The following is a 6,679-nucleotide window of genomic DNA, read 5'->3' on the forward strand; positions in this document are numbered from 1 at the left end:
GATGTCCTTCTAATCATACTTTAATTTCTCAGGACTGTTCGTAGACAATTTTAAATTGTTGGAATAGTACTACAGTGTGTACTATCTCTGACCTATATGTGATCCCAGTTCCAGTGAGGACAGTGTTCAGTGTGGCTGTAATCCAGAGCGAAAGAATGTTGTATTGTTGGAAGCAAAACCGATTTGACTCTGATTGGCAGCATAATAACCCAGAATGAGCCACCGCAAGGTGGTACCAAAAATAGCCAAATGCCTAATCATCTAATTAGTTATGCGCATGAATGGATGAACTTGATTCCCACTGTCCCTACCTACTATCTAGCGAAACCACAGCCAAGGGAACGGGCTTGGTAGGATCAGTGGGAACTGTGGAGACACATGATAGGTGTAAGATAAGTGGGAGGTTGTTTTTCACTTACCCGGTGAGGAGGGGGGAGAGCCCCATGGGGCTATTGCTTATGGCTCCCACTCACCAACCTGTTCCAGGGACAGTGGCAGGTGAGGAGTTCGACTGGGGCGGTACACCTGTCAAACGATAACGCAGGTGTCCTAAGGCGAGCTCAGGGAGGACCGAAACCTCCCACAGAGCAGAAAGGCGAAAGCTTGCTTGATCTCGATTTTCAGCATGAATACAGACCATGAAAGCGGGGCCTCACGATCCTTCTGACTTTTTGGGTTTCAAGCAGGTGTCAGAAAAGTTACCACAGGGATAACTGGCTTGTGGCGGCCAAGTGTTCATAGTGACGTCGCTATTTAATCCTTCGATGTCGGCTCTTATCATTGTGAAGCAGAATTCACCAAGCCTTGGATTGTTCACCCACTAATAGGGAACGTGAGCTGGGTTTAGACCGTCGTGAGACAGGTTAGTTTTACCCGACTGATGATGTGTTGTTGCAATATTAATCCTGCTCAGTACGAAAGGAACCACAGGTTCAGACATTTGGTTTATGTGCTGGGCTTAGGAGCCAATGGGGCGAAGCTACCATCTCTGGGATTATGACTGAACGCCTCTAAGTCAGAATCCCCCCTAAACCGTAATGATACCGCAGTGCCGTGGACCCTCGGATGGCCTGGGATAGCCGGCCTCTCTCTGGGGTCAGTGCGTAGAGCCACTCACTTGGGGACCGGAGCAGGGACGGAAGGGAGCTGCCTCCATCGCCCTTAGTGCACCGCATGTTCGTGGGCACCCCGTGCTAAATCATTCATAGACCTGATTCTGGGTCAGGGTTTCGTAAGTAGCAGAGCAGCTACCTCACTGCGATCTATTGAAAGTCATCCTCTGAGCCAAGCTTTTGTTTCTCCATGCGGACGCCCTCCTCCACCACAACCAGGGGTGGGTCCGTCTGCCGCCGGGCCAGTGGGAGGGATGCGGAGGATGTAACGTGGGCCTACGGGAGACCGCCACGCCCCTGTGCTCTCCGGCAGGTGGCCAGATGGCCCTACCAGTCAGGGGACCAGATGGCCCTGCGGGCTGGGTGAACAGAGGTCTCCAACTTTTGACCTTCCCCAGAGTTCTGTAAGCCTATTCAAAGAAAATGGGCTCCCCAAGCAGGCCGGCTGGGAGGGGACGTGGCCTGGGCTTAACCCTCCTTGGTTCCAGCTGAGGGGACGGATTACACCAGGGCCCTGGAAGGCTCTCCCCAGCCTGGCTAGGGTTAGGAAGCTGGGAATGGGCCTAGGGCTCGTGCTCTGTCCAAGGGTCCCGGGGTACGAGACCCCCCCGTCCTGCAAACCAGCCGAGGGTCCGGATGCTGGGGATGGGGGTCCAGCGGGGCCTGGGGAGGTTCTACCTGGCCTGGCTAGGTTTCAGAAGCTGGGACCAGGCTTGGGGCTTGTGCTCTGTCCAGCGGGCCCCAGGGTGCGAGAGCCCCATCCTGCAAGCCAGCTGAGGTTCCGGGTGCTGGGGTCAGGGGTCCACCGGGGCACGGGGAGGCTTTCCCCGACCTGGCTAGAGTTCGGAAGCTGGGACCAGGCCCGGGGCTTGTACGCGGTCTGTTGGGCCTGGGGTGCAGGAGCCCCCATCCTGCAAGCCAGCTGAGGGTCCGGGCACTGGGGAAGGGGGTCCACCGGGGCCCGGTGGATGCTTGCCCCGGCCTGGCTAGGGTTTGGAAGCTGTGACCGGGCCCAGGGCTCATGCTCAGTCCCATTGTCAATATGTATCAATCCTCAGAGGATTATTATATTAAGGATATATATTGGTGTGGTGGCCCCTGGGGTTTGGTGTCCCTGTGCAGGTGCACAGCCTGCACATGCCTAAGGCCGCCCCTGTTGCCACCTCCTTTTCATCACAAACGCTTCCTGCTCAGGCAGGGCAGCCTCCGCGAGATTTCAGAAACCACATGATTTTGTTCCTATAGAAACTGAATGGATGCAGGAAAAACCTGTGCTGGCATTTTTGGTGACAATGGAGTCTCCTGTCTCTTCTAGTGCAGCATTAATGAGTCTGTGGAAACAGCATTAAAAGCCATGGAATCTGAAGGTCTCCTTCAAAAATAGCAAGACCTTATACGCTGTAGGTTCTGGATGATCTAGATGAGAAGTAACAAAGGCGGGGTCGATTGGGAGCAGAGCTCTCTCATTCGTTCATCCACATTTGAGGAAATCTGGGTTTCCCAACTTCGGTGGAAGAAGCGACGGAGGAGGATTTCTTTACACATTACCAGTGCCCTGACCCAGACTCTTTGCCTTTACACAGTGTGGTGCGCAAAGTACATTCACATGAATGGAAGGACATTGACAAGTCCGCCTTTCTTTGGTTTCTTTGCAAGTGTTATCTCTTGGAGGGGTTTTCTGAAGAATGTCCTCATTCTGTCAAAGTGGATAACCTGATGGCTGGCCTATCCTCTCAGGGCATGGTAATCTCTGAGGCAGCCCTTCCCTCCGACCAGGTGGATAAGAAGGTAAAGGTGCAAATAAACAGTTTTATTCTGCTTCTAATTTACCAATTAGTGCAACGACCTACACCACATATGTGGTCTAATCCCTGTTGAAAGACTTTCAGATGTTAGCACAGCAAATCAGTGGAGAAGTGGGTACAGCTTCCCTGTTGTCATTGTTGGAACTCGAAGTTCGCTATTTATCCAATGTCTCTTTCGAGAACTTTTGCGTGGTGGCAGCAGCGCCAGTTAATTTTTTCGCTGCATGTCGCCATAGCTGGGTGTTTGCTTGGAAAGCTGATGTTTCTCAAAAGTAAATAATGAAGGTGCCCTTCGAGGGTTCAAAGGTTTTTGGACCCCAACTAGAGGAGATGATGAAGCAGTCAAAAGAAAACAGAAAGCTGGTTGCTCCTGTTTGCCCTTCCACTAAGGGTAGAGGTTTTGTGTATCACTGAGCTTTTGCTCCTCCTCAAGCTAAGGGTACTAACCAGCCTTCGAGACAGGGGTCATGACTGGGGGCCCCTGGAGAGGACAAGTCCTGGTCTCAGTCATCTGTTGCCTCAGCCACTCCTCTTCCAAAGCATGACTATTGGGTCCTACCCGTGGGAGGTCGGCTTCGCTTCTTTCATCACCAGTGGATTGCAACTCTGGATGCCTGGGATATTCAGACAGTCTCATCAGGTTACCGGACAGAATACTCATGTCGCCTAGATCAAACTTTCAACATGACTCCTCTGCCATGGGTCCCAATGAAGCAAGTAGCTGTCCTGGGAGGAGTTCAGCTTCTTTTGGACAGGTTAGCAATAGTTGAGGTACCACCCCTGGAGAGTAGTCAAGACTACCTCTCCATTTTTTTTCTCATTCAGAAATCCACAGGAGACCACTGTCCAGAATTGGATGTGAAAGGGGTGAATTTGCACATTCCCCACAAACTCTTCAAAATGGTGACATTCCAATCCATCCTTTACTTGATTCATCAAGGACGTTACCTGGAATCCTTAGATCTTATGGACACATACTTACACGTTTCCATACAGTCGGCAGATCATAAGTTTCTTTGCTTTGCAGTGAGCACACTTCCACTACCAATTACAGGTTCTGCCTTTCAGTCTTTTATTGGCACCAAGAGTTTTTACAAAGGTCTTGGCCCCACCTAGCAGGTAGACTTTATTCTTGAGGAATTCAAGTTTACCCATATGTGGATGACTGTCTAATTGTTTCTCCTTCTTTTTCTAAGGCAGCGGAGGAGGAGGTGCAACAAGTCTTCCGTCTTTGGAGAGATTTTGGGTTCCTGATCAATCTCAAGAGCTCCTCTTTTCATGCCACCCAGTCACTGAGGTTCATCTGAGCACTCTTTAGGATGGATCTGGGGATGGTATTCCATATTCAAGAGAGACAGCTATCCCTCATTCAACACCTCTCCTGGGTTCTGTCCCAGACTCAAGTCTCTGCACGCCTCTGGCTACAGAGTCAGGGGGAGATGGCTTCTACTGTACATATTCTACCCTGGGATCACCTGCATTTGTATCCTCTAATCCATCATCTCCTGCACCATTGGGATCCAACTTCACAAGAACTTTCTATAGAACTGGGAGAATCAAAAGCCCAGGGCACATGGTCACTCGTTGAAGTTCTTCAGTCTTTGAACTAGAGGGAGTTAAAAGCAGTACGGTAAACACTCCTGTGGTTTGATCCTCTACAACGAAACCGAGCAATCTGTATGCAGGTGGACAATCAGGTAGTGAGGGCATATATCAACCGGCAATGGAGTATGCAGCATGCTCTGTTTCTCCTTTCTCAGAAAATCAGCCGATAGTAGAGGACTCTCCTTTCTCTCTCGGCAGACTATCTTCCGTGGAGGGAGAATGGGCATGCACACTGCCTGAGCACAGTATTTACCTCTTCAGGGACAATGTGCTCTTCACCCTATTTCTTCTAACAAATTCTCTCCAGGTTCGGTCTCCCAGGGCTGGATCTTTTTACCTTAGAAAGAATTGCCTGTGCCCTCAGTTTGGCAGTCTGATACCTCTTCAGGACTGCCTGGGTAACAGATACAGTCTCCAATCTTTGGTCCTGTGATCTCTTGTATGCTTTCCTCCTGTTTCCCTTTATTCCCAGGGTTCCTCGAAAGATTCAGGTGAATCATGCAGAGGCACTCCTGGTTATCCCGGAATGGTCCAGGAGGCTTTGGTTTCCCCTTCATCTGGATTTGGAAGTGAGACACATTGGCGATTCCCCATTCATCTGTCTCAGTTATGGGTTCTTCTCCTCAGGGCAGTCTCTTTTGCACCTCAGGCTGGAGGTATAGCACTTGGGAGGATGAGTTAGTTATCACAGGGTTTTTCTGTTGGGGTTGCTCAGAGCATGCTGCTTTCTCGTAGGCTTTCCATCCTTAAATCATACAAACGTCATTGGAGGAATTTTGATTCCTGGTACCAAGACAAAGGTTTGCCCCTCAACTCTTGTGATCCTGTTAGGTACTTAGATTTTTTGCGAGATGGCTTTCTGTTGGGCCTAGTGGTCTCTACTCTGTGTGTAATGGGCAGTCATCAGAGATTAAAATATGAATCCAGTTTCTCCTCTGGTGGCATATCTCTTGAAAGGTTTTCTTCTACAACAACTTGTTTCCTGTTAAGGTTGGTCTCAAATTACACCTAGGTCCTGGTCTAATACTCCCAGACACTATCATTGGCACTTTGAGCTTTTTGAGAGAATTGCAAGACAATTCTTTAAAAATCCTATCTCCAGTTCCCCGTATTGCATTTTTATCATGTATCAAATTCCCCAGTCTTTCAATATTCTAATGGAGCTAAAAATAGTTTGGTTGGGCAGGTATACATTTTTATTAATAAAGCCAACCCCAACCACTGGGGTCCATTTTAACTCCTGAGTTTGTGCTTCTCCAGACTAACCCCTCTTAAAATATACAGCACACTAGTACAGTTGACATTTGATTTCTATACCTTGTAATCCTCATTGGCTTATGTGAAATTCCCTATGGACTGATTTACATACTTGAATGATTCGTTGTCTCTGTATAATGTGTGCGTGATGTATAGTACTCTGACATCCTACACTGAAATGAGTAGCACTATACAACAAATGAAATGTATATGAGAGAGGGGCTCCAGAGAGATGAAGGGCACTGTTAGAGGGTGGTACAAATGGTATCTGCGTAAAGAGGTCAATGGTGGCGCACCAAAAAGACTTTCAAACCAGCTCTATAGCCAGCCCTGTCATTGCCTCAGCAGTCGGGTCATTAGAGCAACTGTGGAACATATTTTAAAGTGCACACTAATTATATTTACTGCTATATTCAATGTTTTAAGGTTGAAGGTGATTATACTAATGTTTTTTTACAGTAAATAATGAAAGTGGCGGCGGATGTTGGCTAATGTGGGGCTGGGGCCCAAGGACAGCTGTGAGATAAGGAGCACAGGAGAAGGATGGTAGAAAAGTGGATAATCAGGCCTGGAAGGGAGTGCGATGCAGAGTCTGGGGTCAAGTGGTAGAAATGAAGAGAGATTCCCTCTGAAGGCTGGCACACAGGAAGCCAGAGTAGGGTTGCTTGCCTGATATTCCCACCCCAGAAACCTCCTCTTCCAGTCAAAGGAACATTACATCGGGAAAAACACTTTCTGAAAGTGTTAACATTTAGAAAGAGACTTGAAAAAGAGTGTGTTTTACTGGACATTGTAAGACTAAGGAGAGATAAAGGAGGGCCCTGAAGTAGGCCTGGCTAGACATACGGGCCTAGCACTAGGGGTGGGTGGGTGAGTGAGACAACAAATACACAGGAAGAG

At 48.8% G+C, this 6,679-nt stretch overlaps 1 pseudogene; it reads left to right on the forward strand.

Moving 5' to 3' along the window:
* Positions 1–352: 352 nt before the first annotated feature.
* On the forward strand, positions 353–1,293 carry LOC147677992 (28S ribosomal RNA; annotated as a pseudogene; the record flags this gene model as incomplete).
* Positions 1,294–6,679: the final 5,386 nt, after the last annotated feature.

Source organism: Lissotriton vulgaris, chromosome 12 (genome assembly GCF_964263255.1).
Source record: "Lissotriton vulgaris chromosome 12, aLisVul1.2, whole genome shotgun sequence".
Classification (NCBI taxonomy): Eukaryota; Metazoa; Chordata; class Amphibia; order Caudata; family Salamandridae; genus Lissotriton; species Lissotriton vulgaris.